Raw genomic sequence first — 16,712 nt, forward strand, 5'->3', positions numbered from 1 at the left:
AAAAAATACCTATACTTCATATGGTTGATAAAACACAAAACTGAACAATCTATGGCTATGGGGACCAACATGAATGAGAGGGAAAATGAAGAATATCAGTGTGATTATAAAGGCAAAATGTGAATAATGTTTTCCATTGTTAGGCTGGGGAAGGAGTAGTATCAGGGAGTGAGATGTGGGTAATGAATGTAAAGGTAATAATTGCCATTTCTTCAAGTGGTATCTTTTACATTTTTGTTTTCTATATCTCACATCGTTCACAAATAATTTTTGTATTTACTCTATCTTTAAGAAACATTTTCAACCAAATGAAAAATCAACAAGAAAAAAAAAAAGGTTATGTGGAGAGGTTTAAACAGAAGGAAGAAAACAGAGTAGAACAAAAAGGGCAGGTTGAATCATATACTTCTTAGGTGGATTAAAAGTGATAAATGCTGGGAAAACCTTTTAAAGCAAAGTCATCACTTTCTGTCTTTTTCCAACTTCAGCATTTGCTTCCCAAGCTTCATCTGATTCTTCAAAGGGCAATTTATGGTCAAGACCCATTTTAACACTGTCCAAATGACTCTATGCCCTGGGCTGCCTTCTTGTAAAAAAGTCTTACGAAACTGTCTTCTGCTGCCTTGTTAATATTTTCTGTTATGCCTTGGACTTTCTCCATGTTTAATTAGTTTCCATACTCAAGATTGTTAAAGAGACTCTCTTAAATATAGAGGATACCATTTTTATGCAATATTCTTTTATTAGGGATTATTCAAGTGATAGCTTATTTACAATTTTAAAAAAATTCTTTTTTTAGACATTTAAGGCTCTTAAATTTTAATATGGCATGCAATAATTGGATAGCTGCTCTCTAAGAATGGAGCAAAATCTCCTGAGTAAATGTATTATCCAAAGGCCATACCACGACTATTAAATGCTGGATTTTGCTGTTACCGGACTAGATGAGACGCATGAAGTCTTTCTTTATTATAAGCAATAAAAGCAATTTGCCTGAACCTATTACTATATGTCTAAGTTATTAGCCATACCTTGAAGTACAATATTCTTAATAATTTACACTTGCGAACTACGTCTATGTGTCTTTTATTTTTTTAAAGAGACGAATAACTGCCAGCATACAGAGAAGTCATTATTCTAATTAGAAAAATACTGAAGGCTTAGAGTTCATTTAACAAATCAATATTTAATTAGCAATGTGTCAAACTGCAGATACCTGTTTCTATATTACATGTTTCTAAATGAGATATTCGTTTATCATCGATGTAGCTGTGAAGAACAGGTCACAAAGATCCAAATAAAAATGGAATTAAATGCCCGCCTGACACTGGCAGACAGCCAGAATCCCTCTTGCACTATGACCTCAATAATGGAAACATGTCATCAGATTTCTAAACAAAGCATTTCGGCTTTTGTCGTTTTTTTTTAGTTGGCTTGTGATGCTGACTAAAAGGGAGCTTAACAGTGATAAAACCACAGAGTAGTGCTTTCCTAACTTCTATTAATTCAGATATTCATTTCTTCAATATGCTCAGCATTTAGTAGAAAAGATACTCCTAAGGAATTTTAGTTTTGTATTTATGCATTTGAATGCATTTATAAGATTCCTACAGATAATGAAAGCTGTTTCTCTTGCCCTTAGAAAACAAATCAACATTAATGTCAGGTAAACTTCAGCATGAAGCACATTAATATGTAAAAAGTAAAAAATAAAAATAAAAGGAAAAGTTCATAATTTGGGAACTATATAGAACATTTATTATATATATATTGATAGTCTACTTTTATATTAAATGCAGTTCTTTAGATATATGGCAAGCTAATGTGTGCATCCAAAATGTGTACATTTAATTACACTTAATTATGTAATAGCAATGAATGCATGTATTTACTGAACACTAGGACTACAGTAATTTACATATGGGATACTACATTCGCTAATAAACTATATTCTAACCTTTGGTATGTTCATGATAGAATACTGCACAGATTTTTTTAAGTAAAAATGAATATGTGAAATAGGAAGAAACTGTTGAGCTATGTAAGCTGAGGAATGGGAATCTGAATTTGAGCTAAGTATTTTTTATTCGAGAGATATGTAAACAAAGTGACTGATGACAGCAATATTAACCTAAATGAGGGTAACTTAAAGTACTTTGATGTTTGAGAGACAAGATACTAAGATGATGAACAGGTATACATCATTCCATGAAATGGGTCATATATGATTGAGCGGTGAAGGAAAGCTAGATTTAGATATGCAAAGGGTATTCTGTGACGTGGGAGAACACATCAAGATATTTTGTGTGAGAAGTGATTATGAGCTTGGGAAATATTAACTGTTTGATGTGATAAAAAGTAAATAATAAAAAGGAATTAAGTAATACAATCGTGTCATAGAAAACTTGGTGTTGAGGAACAAGAGAACTTGGTGTCGACGAACTGAAAATAAATATTTTTATTGAAAAACATCATTTTTTAAAAAAACATAAAGATGTCTTTAAACATAAATGTGCCTTACAGCAGCTATCACCCTACATTTAATAAGCCTAAAGTAATTTATCTCTTTTTTAATTAATTCAGCCCCATATTCCTCAATACACTTAAAACTAACTTAATTGCATATTTTCGTAAGCGCTGCTTATTTTGAGAAGAACATCAAAGGCACAAAGAATAGGAAAGTCGAAGATGAGAAACAACTTTTGTAAAGAGTATGGTCTATGGGGCTAGAACTGGATCTGTCGGCCCTCCTTGGCTGTGTGAACTTGGTCAGCTTAACTATTCTTTATCTGTAATTGCATGTTTATTAAATGTGTGTGTGTGTGTGTGTGTGTGTGTGTGTGTGTGTGTGTGTCTGCACATGCACGTGTTTTAAAGGCAGAAAACAGCACTGATGCAGGTTTGCAGGATTACCAGGCACTGGGCTGGAGGAAAATGTGGATGTGCTCATGGAAAGTAAATCTAGATGAGGAAGAACATGTACAAAAAGTAAGTGGAGAGCCATAAAGTAAATCTTAAAGTGAAAAAAAGAAAAAAAGGAAAAAAAACATCATGTATTTAATTAAGTGAAGGAGAAGGTGAGAACATTACCATTGTAAGACATATGCTAGAAATAAAATTTCTTGTGTTAACACACTGAGATTTTCTGGTTAATCTCCTACAGGAGCTACCATCACAAAAACTTAATTCCTAATGTTCCTCATTTGAATAAATTTGTATACATGGTTGTTAACTATAGAAAACTTGATCAGGATCTAGAACAAAATAACCCAATAAATGGAGATTATTATTTATAGTAAAAACCTTTTTAAAAAATCTATAATATCATTTTATTGTAAACCACATAACAACAGAGGTGTTAAAACAAAACTATGTTTAAGGTATCTACTTTTGATAACCTGGCAGATTTTGAGTCACCCTTCTACATGTTCCCTGTTGGAGTGCAAACCCTAAGATATTTCCACAATGATTTCATTTTTAGACATAAATCAACAGAGTTGACCTATGCAATTATTGATCCAAATTAGAAATAATCACTTTATATAGACCAGTGCTATAATTTCACCAGTGATTCCCGAAATGTTCCATTTATTTCTACAAGACAGATAATCAAATTGCATCCATAAGCATCTAATTCTCATTTTCAAAGGAAAAGGAAGCTTGAAATTTTGAACGATATTTAAGAATAAAATTACAGAATTTTCTGTGAATAATGTTCGCTATGAAGTACCATAAACTAGATTTTTATTTTTATAGTATTTCATATGTTTTTATAATATTTCTATAAATTTTTAAGGCACTTGATTATAGAAATTCAAACAGCCAATGTTTCTTGAGAACTAACTTTATGGAATGCAGCCTGACATTTACTCCGTGATCCTGGCAAGTCACTCAAGACTTATCTTACTCTAAGCTACCACATCCAAAAAAAAAAAAAACCCAGGGCTATCAATCTCTTCCTTTGCGGGATATCTGAGAAGAAAGTATGAGATAATTTATTAAGAGTTCCCCCTACAGTTTCTGGCACATATAAAATGATAAAAGTACGAGAGCTATTATTATTTTCTACCGCATGTTAATGTTTAATGTATAATTAAAGATGAATTATAAAGATCACATTCCAGCTACAAAAAGCGTGGAAGAACTATTTGACACCAGGAAGTACTGGTTGTTGTCAATCGTTTACCATCGCCTCTGCAGATAAGGAATAGAATGAGTACTTCCCCTCAGAGGAGTTGTATTCCTGATTTTCTCACTGCTGAAACTTCTAGACATTTTGTCCATGACAGAAAGACTGAAACTATTTTTATGAGAGAAAAAAAAAAAAAGAACCTTATAGCTCATTAACCATATTCAGTTCTGAAGAAGAGAGAATTATTCCCTTAAAAACAATGAGAGTTGCTTATTGTTAAATTTATTTTTGAAAGGCAGATTTGAACAACACGACTGGGAATTTTCAAAATTTATTCTGCAGGGTAATAAAATACAGGGCTTCTGTTTATTGTTGAGTTTCTTAAACACAGACACATTTTGACAAATAAAGAATTATAGTGTGAATTGAATTGATAAAAATTTTGGTAACAAACAAGATAATGTGCAGACAATAATGGAAAACATTCTATTTAGAATATCTTATTTAAAAATGTAAAGAGTGTCTATAAAATATATTCACAGCCCTATAGCACCACTTATATTTTAAAGAAGATGCTCTTAGTAATTTGCTCTTTTCACTCATGAATTCTCTCATATCGCTTTCTTTTTAAATAAGAATCCTTGAAATTAACATACTTCAATAAAATCCCTTGATTTATGTAATTGAAAAGGAATTTTGACATTTCAAATTCATTTTAAAATAAATCTTCACAGAACAGTGTCAGCACTAGCTACATCACTATTTACTGTCAGCTATCGTAAAAGACATTATTTTTGAAATTTTATGATCAGAGATTTCTGGTTCAAAATGACAGCTGGCTTGCAGACCCCAAGGGAGGCTCCCACAACTATTCATTAAATACTGATGGAGATGCAGAGAAATATTTTTAAAATGCTTAGCTACCTTCTAAAGTAATTCTGACAGATAACCCAATATTAGTATCTTGTAGGGATTGACACTAATACTAGATGTTTAGAGCTAGATAGAGGAGAAGTGGCAAGATACAGAGCCAGGCTTCAACTCATAGAATGAATTCCTAATCTTTTAAAAGCTTGTCTTGGATGTGATAAGATGCTTTATAATTTTACCACCACTGATCAAAACATCAAGATGCAGACCTCTGACAAGCAGAGAGCTCCCTGCTAAACCATTGTTTTGGAGCTGCTCTCTGAGTCTGAGATTTCAAATCTCTGCTAATGACTGGAAGAACATAAGAGAAACTAGAGGATGGCAAAGTGCATTGTGAGGAGAGAGGTACCTCCCACAGGTAAATTGCTGTAAGTAAGGGCAAGGAAAACAACCTGGTGGCAGTGCCGGCTGACAAGCACAGTACTCAGGGCGCAACACTGGCTCCATTCTTTGGCTCAGTCCCAGAAAACCTGGTAACAATGTTCAGAAAAACACTTAAAGTAAAGCAGGGCCAGAAGATGAAGAACTGCCAGGAATTGGGAATTGGACTGGGAACTGCACATCAACCTTCCCTTCTGTTGCAGATTTGAAAATAGAACCTGGAAACAGTGCCAGTCAACAGGAAGGGGAATTCAAGGTCATGTCCCTCACTCTACCTATTAAGAACTAGATAGATCTCCCATATTGGGTATTAATGTGTAGAAAAACAGCAACATGGCACTATGGGGCGGGGAGAAGGATGGGGGACAAAAAAACTATGAAGCAAGAGGATATCAGGAATGGCATAATAAGAAATAAAGTACTGCTGGTTCTAGATGAAAATATTGGAAAATAGGCATAGAAGTGAACTGAATCAAGAAGGTACACGGATGCCTGCTAATGTGTTATCTCTCTGTGTGAAAATGTATCTAGCAAAAAATTTATACTATAAAGAAATAATTTAAACAATTTAAAGAATCAGAAATATAAATTTTAACAAATGAGTTGATAAATTCACAAATATTAAATGAATAAACACTATAGTAACAAGAAACTACTTTTCCTATTATTTTGATAACATAATGTTTAAAAAGATAATTATCCAATGTTGATAAAATATGGAAAATTATATATTTTCACGTATTGTTAGTATGACTGTAAATTCTATAATCATTTTGATTGGGTTCCATGCAGTTCTAAAATACTTAAACATGAAGTCTTAGCTCTCCAAACCTTTCCAATAACACTTGCTGAAATATATAATCAGAACTGGTGAACAGAAACTTCGGATTGTTGGAACTGCTTTATGTCTTTTTTCATGTAAGATGTTAGCTTCTAGCAAAATGTGGTTTTTGAGCATTAGAAATGTAGCCGCTGTACTGAAAAATGAAATTCTTATTTTTTACTATGTCATATTTAAATATTAAAAGTCTACATGTGTCGATGGCTACCAGATTTGACATAGCAGTTATAAAATATTAAGTTTGAAAATATTTATTGAAACATTTTGTTAATTACAAAATTATTTAAACAACCTAAACATTCACGGAGATGACATAAACTAATATGCATGCAAGCAAACTAAAGAGGTTGATCTTTATGGATCCACATTAATTAAAAGTTCAAAATAAAATAAAAATGTTTTAAATAGCAACAAAAACACAGTAAACACTACAAAATATCGGTTATTATTGTTTCATAGATTTTTATCTAATTTATGTATATGTATATATGCAAAATACAGACCAAATGATATTCTTAATTTCTGAATAAGTGATTTAAGAAAACAAAAATGATATTCAATTTTTACTTACGTCAATTGCTCTTTTCTTTTTAATTAAATCCATTTAAATGAGTTTTTTAAATTAAATATTACAGTTTCTACTAAATAACAACTCTGTTCTTGCAGATAAATGATTGGACTTATTAATGAAGTACAAGAGTAAGTAATTTAAATATTTAATTTTACTTAATGCTGTGGAAGATGAAGAATACAATGAAATGAAAGAAAGTAAATGCAAGTGTTACAGGTAAAAGTGGAAATTAATGGCAAAAGTGGTGAAGCTATCAAAAAAAGGATCCTTTAAACCAATACAAAACAGATAAACAGCATCAAAAAAATAGAGAAATATAAAGGATGTAACAATATGAATGATCAGAGAAATAAATTATGGTTATGGAGAAGTTTGAATGAAATTCAGTACATAAAATATTGAGATGGTTATAACCCCAATTGAACACTCAGAATCGTCAGTAGGCAAAGGAATGAACACAGGTTGAGCAAAAGAATTGGAATTAAGACAGAAACCTTAAACCACAAAAGAATTCTGTGGTCTGTGCTTACTATTTTGAACTAGGATCAGATTAGTCACAAATTGCTTTTCTAGACTTGAAGGGAGAAAATACAGACTCCTCCCACTATCAGAAAACTCAGCATTTCCAAGGTGCCTTACGCAGGCCAAAAGCAAAGACGCAATCACCGTTAAAAAAAATTTTGAGCGTTCTCAGACCCCCAAATTAACCTACTAAATCATACTAAATAACTCAGGAAACATGAAATAACACTAACATAAAGCAACAGCAGAAGTGGTAATTACACGGCCTATATAAAGTAGAAGTTGCACTCACTAGCCCTGCCAAACACTGAACACTATTTTTGTTTTCTGCTTTGTGTGTGTGTGTGTGAGTGTGTGTGTGCAAGTAAAAAATCTTCTTCAGATTTCTTTACATTTGTGAAAATAAATACTAATGCATGTTTTTGGTAACAGAGAGTGGCATAAAGCAAACTTTTGAAAAACAGGGGATATCTGTCTTAAACTGCTTGAGCTTTGCCTTTACACCTGGCCTACAGGATCTCTCTATAATCTTAACTGGTTTGACTAGATATAGTGATATATAGGATATATACACACACACACACGCGCGCGCGCGCGCGCACACACACACACACATATACACATACACATATATGTGTGTGTGTGTGTATAGTATTTATAGGAATCTATGAGAATCGAGTTCTCTGAAAAGTCAATTATAATGCTATTGATAAAATAATTAGACGAATTTTCCCTCTTTTACCTAACCAGAAAAAAAGTTGTCTAGATTGCAGGGATAGTTACAGCAGTCTACCTATTAAAATGATAGGCGGCATTATTAGTTTTAAAGATTTGTTTTTCCTCACCAGACAAATTTATGCAGAACGCAGAAAAAGGACCAGATAGCAGGGTTGACATGAGGTCTCTCCTGTGGTATTCAGGAGTAATACATTCTTCGCTCACAAATTTCCGGTAAGAAAGGTTATTTATAATTCTCTATCGGGACTGCTGTGTCATTCTGATAACTGAACACCACAGGGCACAAGGGGATCTGCACCCCCTTTTGTGGCCCCCGGTCTCCTACTCCTACTAAGTAGAAAGAATCCTGAAAGCATCTCTATTTATGAGCCCAGAAAGTTTCTTCTGAAAGGTGGCGACACGTTCTCATTCTGAGCAACAGTCCGGTGAATTCTAGATTTCTGCACTTCGTTTTTCTTGTTTGGGTTAGATATCCCAGAAAACTGGCAGTCAGAAAAACCACTGTCTTCGGTTCCAGCGACTTAGCCAAGCCACTGACAGGTGGTAAAATATTGAGATTACTGTCAGTGTATTAATAGGTGCCATTTCCTCACCTGGTAAACTCAGGAAGGAACTCACGTTGTCAAGAGTGACAGCAGGGAAAGGCAAAATTAGGTTGCCAGGCCACTGGAAGTGGCATTAGTCAAGTCCTGGTGAGTGCCAGCTGGTTTAGCAGCCAGACGCTGCCAGGTCACAGAGGGATCAGCCCCTCCTGAGCGCCAGCAGATGAAGTTCTCAGGTCATTAGGAAAGAATTCTGTCATTTCTAGTGAAGGCCAGTAAAGGATACTAAGCTGTAAAAAATGAAGCGTTTTAAGCAGTTCAATTCTAACTGAAAATATCTGTTCTTGGGTTTACCAGTCCTAAAAACAAACTAAAAAAAAAAAAAAAAAATTATAAAGGTACATAAATACTAATGAAAAGATATATAATTCCTTATGGCATTGAATAATTTTCTAGAAAAACAAAGACTTTATAAAAATTAATCAAAGCATATAAAAAATTAGAAAAGCTCACCATATTCCAGAGACAGTAAAATGTTACCTCTTAGAGTACTATAGGAGCAATTTCAAAAAATTTATTCCAAGATTTTCAGAAACAGATAATATACACACACAGCCTTTAAAATGACACTTAAAACAATTTAAAATGTAATTAAAAAAAGAAAAATCCCATTCACAATAGCAATGTACTCTTATCAAAGGCAGAGCAATAAAACTAATAACTAATGCTAGAAATTATAAAACTTAACTGAATAACATAAATGGGGCGAGAAAATGGAGACCCCTACATCTATCTATATCAGTACATAAAAATCCCCATTTGTCTCCAAAATTAATGAAAAAAATCATTGAAATCTTAAAAAAATTTTAGAGTGTTTTGCTTATAATTTAATATAATAAAATATTTCTAAATTTTCTGGAAGTGAAAGTGAATAAAATACCTATTTTAAACATAGGAAAACATTAGAAAAGCAATCACATATGCTATGAAAATATGATCCTGACTTTAGGAAGATCTTATAGGTTTATTATACCTGAAGGAAATGTTTAACCTTGTGCATTGTTTTTTTGGAAACAATATTTCTTGAAAAGTGTTATAGGACATGTTTAGTTACATCTGATTTTAAAACTACTTTGAGAAACATCCTTTATATCAAGTATATAAATCATATTTTGTAAAAATTCTTAGAACTTATAAAGATTTTAGAGTAATTAAAAAAATGATCTCGGCAAACATAAAAGAGAATAAAACTGATTGAAAAATAAAAAGATATCTCATCTATTAAAGGATTTCTAACCTCCATGTAACACACCTAAATCGTTTAATTTGGATATCTACACAAATTTCCAAGAACAAATCAAGGGCTGCATTCAATCTCTTCATTTTGGAACTCATGTCACATATTGGAAAGAAAAGCACTTTTATCAAAATATACACAATATATGTAATGGACTTCATGTCCCAAACTAAGAAATCATCCTGGTATGACATACAGAAGTCCCCCTCCTCACATCCAAATGCACAGTGGACCCCTGAAACCGCGTATAGTACCAAACTCTATATATACCATGCATACGCACATATAATAAAGTTTAATTTATAAATTAGGCACAGTAAGAGATTAACAACAATAATAGTAAAAGAGAACAATTATAACAATATACTGTAATAAACGTTATGTAAATGTGGTCTCTCACTGTCTCTTAAAATATATTAGTGTGTTTCACTCACCCGTCTCGGGATAATGTGAGATGATAACATGGCTCCCTAAGTTAAGAACTTTCGCCTTTTCACTTAAAAGAGGAGCTCCCTGGCTCCTCTTCGGCATGTCCAAGTTGCCGACCTCACTACTCTTGCACTTTGGAGACACTCGTTAGGAAAATAAGGGTGATTTGAATCCAAGCAGCATCACACAACCACAGCCTGGCACTCAAGATGGCCACCGAGTGCCTGCGGCGCGGGGAGCATCTCGGGAACGCAGGGCCCAGGGGCGGTCACATCGCACGTGGACGGAACAAGGCAACGCGAGAGCTCGTCACGCTCCTCGACACAGCTCGCGCTTCAAAACGTCTGAATTGTTTATTTCTGAAACTTTCCATCTAACGTGTTCGGACTGGGGTTGACGCTGAAACCGGAGAACACACAACAGCAGATAGGGGAGGATGACTACGGCATTTGGTCCTCCGGTTCTTCGGATTTCTTACGTTAGTGTAAGACAATCCTCCTCTTACGTGGACCTTAGTAAAACGACCTGATTACACAAAGTGGAAGGATATCTGAACATCTGGTTTGTTGCCATGGATCTCAAGGAGCATAAATTTATGACATAGTAAATGTACAAATTAGTCCAAACTCAACTAAATTTCACTGTCTGGTAACAAGTCATAGTAGTATAAGTTTTGTTTCTATTAGTAACCTTATTATTCATTCATTTATGCATTCATGCCTGCGTTTGATTGTTATATTCTTTATTTTTATTTAGTAAACTACTAAATGCATACTTAATGATTCTATTAAGATATGTTTAATAATGCTTACCCTTCCAAAATTATAATACAATTAATTCGGTTCATGAATGATAAGGTCCAAAATACTGTCTTAGTTATTTTTAAAAATTATTTATCTATTGGATCACTTTAGAGAGAAAAGTGGGGACAAGGTCTACTAAGTTAACTCAGTATGCTCTTGAGGAAATTGAGAGTACAAGCCAAATTCGAGGAAGTCTATGTTTCACAATGATTTTTATGTTTTTATATATAACTGAAACTTTGTTCCCCCTAAATTAAATGATAAAAAGCTTTGCATGTACATCTGAAGCACTATAGGACTTAGAAGACTACAGACTTGAAAAGCATAAGGCATGTTTCTAAAAGGCTTTCGATGTATTCAATATGGCCCTAGGAAAAGTGTGAAAGATAGTAAGCAAATTAAAATAAATATAATTAAAAATAAATTCTGGAATCTTCCTCTCTTTTACTCTCCCTTCATTTTTTTTTTTTTTTGAACTTTGGAAATTCCTTTGATTTTCTCCCCAGTCCCCAACATTTCTTTTTTTAATTAGAAGTCCCATCAAAAACTCCCTTACTTAGAATTTATTTTTTGTCCTGCCCCATTTTTTTCCAACAACCATCCCTATTCCCTCTTTGTCTATACATGTACCAACTGTAATGTGTTTGATATATCTTTGAAAATACACCCTTTTAAAATAAGAATGGTTTGTATGTATGTTTTTAACAACCAAATGGTATTATACTATACACATTCTGTCTTTTGTGAAAATTATTTTAAAATGTGTATCTATGTTATATATATATATATATATATATACACACACACACACGTATATGTATATATATGTGTGTATATATATATATATATACACATGTATATGTATAAATTGTTGCTTCTACTTGATGTATAATATTGTAAAAAGGCTTACATTTAGTTCTTAAGTTAAATTGTATTTTTAGATACATTACCCTTTCATTTCTTTCACATTTCCCATTCTCTTCTTGAAATATTCAATATTAATCTTTCATTTTATAAAATATAGTAATCTGATATCATTCAGATAATTGAAGACATTTATCTACGTCTATTTTCTCATTTGTCTAGATTTTACATGGTTGCATTTTTATTGTTATTTTTAATGACAGCTTTTGCTCTCTGGTGTATGCCTAATTATTGATTGCTACTTTCATATATGAAAATGCATAGAAATAACTTGAAACCAAAAATAATGTTATTTTTCTTTGGAGATACTTTTCATCTCTATTTTTGCAGTCTGATGTCTTTTAGTACAACTTTTATATTTTTCCAGCTTTTCTAGTTGTTCTCAGTGGGATAATTAGTACAGCTGCCTAGTCTACAATTAATAGAATTAGATCGTTTAGATGGTATTTTTGTAATTATCTGCATACCTTTTCGTGTTCAACAACAAACCGGGGCTTCCCTAAGGGCCGTAAACTTTTCTTGTCTTTCTTAGATACTCGGCACCCTACACAGTATGTGCACGTTGTAAATCATCCACACACGTATCAGGTTGTCACTGAAAGATCAGTGGACAACGATGATCGAGAATAAGGCAATAGGGGATCTGAGAAATCTGAAACGCATCCTAGGCAGACAGCAGCATCCAGGAATGATGAGAGGCATTGTCGTGTGGCATTGTCATGCTGCTGCAAATTCACCAGTTCTCAGAATTTGTGCAAGTGCTAAAACTCTTCGAACTTATTATTATTATTTTTTTTTAATGTAACATGAACTAAAGCTGTTCCAATGATAAAATGAGTTCATGGATACAAAGTTCTTAGCAAAAGGAGTGATGCTTCAGTGCTCAAACCTTGAACTTGTATAATTGTTATTATTAGCACCTGGTACATATACTGTACTAGAACTCAGCCTTATAGGCATCAGAGAATTTGGGATGGAAGCATCGTGATAGGCAGGGCTGACAGGGCACTTCTATTATAAAACGGTACTAAAGTAGCCATATTTGTGTTATGTCGATTACATTTCTTCTCATTCTTTCTCACAAGTCTTGTTCTCTAATCACTGACTGTTTTCGTCCTGTTGCTCTGTGAAAACATCTCATGAATTCCTCATCCTTTTTTTTTTTTTTTTACTATGTTCTAGAAAGAGAAATCTAGCAAAGTTAAGAATGCCTCAACATTCCTAAATGGCCTTTTCCATTCATATCCCCTCAAAATTATTAGCAGTCGACTGTTCCACCTGCTGATTAGCAACGAGTAAGAACATACAAGCCACAGCATCCCGAAGGAAACTCGACCTCCACAGCGGGCAGGCGTCCTGGCCGCCGGCTCCCATGCCACTCCCGGCAGGCTCACTGTGCTTTGGAGAGATCGCTTAGGGAAACTCTCCTCTCCCATCTGAAACAAAGCTATTTTAGTGACATTCATTTCCATCTCAGAGTCCACGCCAAGGTCTCAATGACACACGCAGCCTCAGGGACTGTCACATAATCCAGTGCAGCCAGGGCTGACTTTGGAGATGTTTAGCGGAAATCTGGGCAAGAAAATTGTTCACTTTCCTCACCTCAGTTTCAGAACTGAATTTCCCTCCCCACCCTGCCCAGAGCAAGAAAGTTTTAGCCCACAGAAGTTTCTAGCTGCTAACTGCTGAAATCATTTTAAAAGGCAGACAGAAAGATAAAAATTATTTTCAGCCAGATCAAGTCTTACCTGAGTTAACTTTTGTGTGCGTGTAAGCCAATCAATTATTCTTGTACTTTAAGGTAGATAAAGTGAGATTTTTATACCTTTATTTGCAAGATTTTAGTAGCTTGTAAATAAAGTAACTGATGACGCATTTACTGTTCATTTGATCTATAAATATGTCTTTCCTTTAAAAAGCAGATGCAGGCCTTCGACATAATTAGCGAGCGAAAGCAACGATTTAACAGAGACTGGAACAAGTATAAGTCTCTTTATAATGGTGCTCATTTGCTGAAGATAATGTAAAGGCTTTTATTGTGTGCATTTCTCACACTTCGGCAACTTAATTTGTAATGACATGTGTTAACAGAGGTTATTATTTCAGCACATAATTTTTAATGTTAATTGTGCCAGGCCTTGTCCTTAGCCCTAGGAATATGATAGTAAACCAGGATGAAACCTAGTACTCCTACCTTATTAGTAAGGGCATGAAGAGAGGAGACCAGCAAAAAACGAAGAAAACATAGTATGACTGATGGCGATTCATGCTATAAAAGCAGGATACAGGGAAGGCAGAAGGGGGGAATGGCCATAAAGAGGAGTTATTTTCATTAATTGTGGGCAAGAAGGCCGCATTGGTTCAGACGTGTTTCATATACGAGCCATAACCCATGCTCTCATCCCCCGTCAAAGACACACCATTATCTTGCTAAAGATACTGTACGTAACACTGTTAGCTCTATTTACTTGAATATTACAAAATGTATTGGGGAAGGACAAGAAATAAATTATGTATGTATTACTCCAAAGAACATTGATAATTTATGAATTTCTATTAAACCCATTTTACTCTATTTTATTAAACTTGAGAGCTGTGACCTATCTAGAGATTCCAGTGAAATTAAGCTAATTAAAGTGTGGAAATAGCAAGGGTGAAAATGGCATACATGTAAATTGCTTAATGCAAATTTAAATTAATGAGTAAAGCAAATTTAGAAGTGCCCTGTTTTTATGCAATTAATACAGAGTTGTCTCTTTGCCAGTGCAGTCAAGTAACAATTATCATATCCCTAAAAAGTGAAGGCTTTAAAGAGTGAGGATGATTTCAATTCAAATACTTTCTTCTGAACGCCCCCGATGTACTGGTGGTTTACCTTAGGGTTATATGTTATAGGATTTACTTTGTTAAATGTTTTGATTTCAGGGAAAAAACTTTATGTTATTGTTTTTTTATTTTTTATTTTTTGTAGCACACACACACATTTACTATTAAAATATTGCTTTTCTTGTATAAACATATAATTAGTAATATGCAGAAAGGAGATGGCTGGAATAAAATAAACCAACTGAAACTGATTAAAAAAAAAAACATGGAGGTCTATGGTCATGCTACCCTGAACAAGCCCAATCCTGTCTGATCTCGGAAACTAAGCAAGGACAGGCCTGGTTAGTACTTGGATGGGAGACCACCTCGGAAGACCAGGTGCTATAGGAGTACAAAAAAAAAAAATTAATAATAAAAATAAGGGATTGTAAACTGACAAGGTCTTTGCAATCTGTGAGATCAAGGGTTACCTTGCCTAAAAAGAGAGAGAGAGAGAAGGAAGGAAGGAAGGAAGGAAGGAAGGAAGGAAGGAAGGAAGGAAGGAAGGAAGGAAGGAAGGAAGGAAGGGAAAGAAAGAAAGAAGAAGAAGAAGAGAGAGAAGAGAGAGGAAGAGAAGAAGAAGAAGGAAAGGAAAGAAGAAAGAAGAAGAAAGAAAGAAAGAAAGAAAGAAAGAAAGAAAATATGAAAGAAAAAGAAGAACTTAAGAATTCAAGATATAATTACATGTTGACGAGTATTTGTGTGTGAGTATATACATACACACAAGTACATCTACACACACATGCACATAATTTAGCTAAATTTTCATAGCCTGGATTTCTATTAGTAGGGTTTCTTCCCCCATTTCCTGATTTTAGACGCATGTTCAGAGTTGAGCTAAGCGACTCTGTGGTTTTTCTGGCTTGGCATTCATTTTGTTTGGCCAAACAGCCTTCAATGACCTTAAAATGATGCTAACTCCCTCACACAAGCACATGCCATAGACAGCGGTACACAGAGTCGTAAATAAATCCAAGTTCCTAAAATGACTTCCTAACAGCCTTGCTACAATCTCCCCTACCTCCCACGGCCTTCCTCTTATGTATCCCCTAGATAGCTTACCAAAATCCTGATGTTTTGGTTTGAAGCAATCAATCTGGCTTTAACCCCAGAATTCCAAAACATTCCTGCCATGGACCTTACTGAAGGCATGTCCACCAGGTCCTTCTTCTCCCTGTCTACACTCTGCCTTGACCTCCCAGTGTGGCCACTTAAGGTTTGCTGAGTATGTAACAAACTTCTGTGTTTCAATTCCTCTTGTGACAGACAATCCAATGAAACTGAACAGAGCCCAGAAATAAACTCATGCATGTACAGTCAACTAACCTTTAACAAGGGCACCAAGAATATTCCTAAAGTTTGAACTAAAGAAAAAAAAAAAAAAGAAAAGAAAAAAAAAAAAAAAAAAGAATAGCCTCGGTAGACATTAGTTTAAGAATTACCGAAATCAGATACTTTTTCATTAGTTTTTAATCTATATTCTTATACGTCTTTGAATTTTCATTATAAGCAAAGAAAAAAAAAAACTCAGGCCTATCCGATTCCCATGTTTTTTGCCATAAACTTCTGAAATGATAATATATCCTCGATCCATTTCTAAATCACAAATACCTTCAAAACCTTTCTTTCCCAAACCATGAACTGAACTATATTTTTAAGGTCACACACTGGACTTGCTGACCACTTCTTAACTGCTCATACATGTAGTTATTAGTTTAATGCATTTTTATCTCTCGC

At 34.1% G+C, this 16,712-nt stretch overlaps 1 long non-coding RNA gene and 1 pseudogene across 1 annotated transcript in view; one reads left to right on the top strand and one right to left on the bottom strand.

The window, feature by feature from the left end:
* LOC107498966 overlaps positions 1-16,712 on the bottom strand; it is a 501,046-nt gene that overhangs the window by 59,285 nt on the left and 425,049 nt on the right. The window lies entirely within an intron of this gene.
* Positions 15,208-15,326, top strand: LOC118613431 (annotated as a pseudogene).

The sequence above is a fragment of the Rousettus aegyptiacus genome, unplaced genomic scaffold (assembly GCF_014176215.1).
Source record: "Rousettus aegyptiacus isolate mRouAeg1 unplaced genomic scaffold, mRouAeg1.p scaffold_m13_p_18, whole genome shotgun sequence".
In the NCBI taxonomy this organism is placed as follows: Eukaryota; Metazoa; Chordata; class Mammalia; order Chiroptera; family Pteropodidae; genus Rousettus; species Rousettus aegyptiacus.